Below are 723 nucleotides of genomic sequence, written 5' to 3'. Positions count from 1 at the left end.
CCACAGCTTGCTCAGGTTTCCTTCTCTTGAGGATGTGACACTGCTATTTAACACAGTTTGACAACATTCATCAGAATATTAATGCCATACTTACTCTCTGGCTTTCCTCATTTTCTATCTGTAGCATTTCATTTTAGATCCTAAATGCCCACTTAAACTTAATTATTTATCAGCATCATTTTTAATTCCTTTTCTGACACTCCATTAACAACTATGTCTTCATCCTGCTTGATTTAACAGCATCTACAAATTTAACAAACATAAGCTCGATACTTAATTTCAAGTTATATGGATGTCTTTCTCTTGTATCTTCTCGTCATGATAGAACCCCTGGTAAGGGTGTTGAATTACATAAGGCTCTGACTCTAAATGTGTTAGAGCAGGGGTCAGCATATTTTTTCTGTAAAGGCAGAAAATGAACATTTTTTGTTTTGCGGGCTGTATGGTCTCTTTTGCAACTATTCAACTCTACCATTGCAGCACAAAAGCAGCCGCAGCGAATCCATAAGCAAAAGGGCATGGCTGTGTTCCAATACAGCTTGACTTAGGGACACTAAAACTTCAACTTTTTATCATTTTACATGTAAAAAAATTATTTCCTTTTGATTTTTTTCAACTTTTCAAACATCTAACAACTATTCTTAGTTGACAGACTGTACAAACACAGGCCAGGATTTGGCTGGATTTGCTAGCCCTGATGTAGAGATCAATACCTAAATTAAC

General features: G+C 36.0%; 1 long non-coding RNA gene across 1 annotated transcript in view; it reads left to right on the top strand.

The window, feature by feature from the left end:
• The first annotated feature begins 398 nt into the window (after positions 1-398).
• Positions 399-723, top strand: part of LOC108291936 — a 7,259-nt gene continuing 6,934 nt past the window's right edge. The window contains exon 1 of the long non-coding RNA XR_001820095.1: positions 399-428. This is a non-coding gene — a long non-coding RNA (uncharacterized LOC108291936). The remainder of the gene's footprint in view (positions 429-723) is intronic.

The sequence above is a fragment of the Cebus imitator genome, unplaced genomic scaffold, assembly GCF_001604975.1.
Source record: "Cebus imitator isolate Cc_AM_T3 unplaced genomic scaffold, Cebus_imitator-1.0 Scaffold472, whole genome shotgun sequence".
NCBI classification, from domain to species: Eukaryota; Metazoa; Chordata; class Mammalia; order Primates; family Cebidae; genus Cebus; species Cebus imitator.
This window is presented reverse-complemented; position numbering and strand designations above follow the sequence as displayed.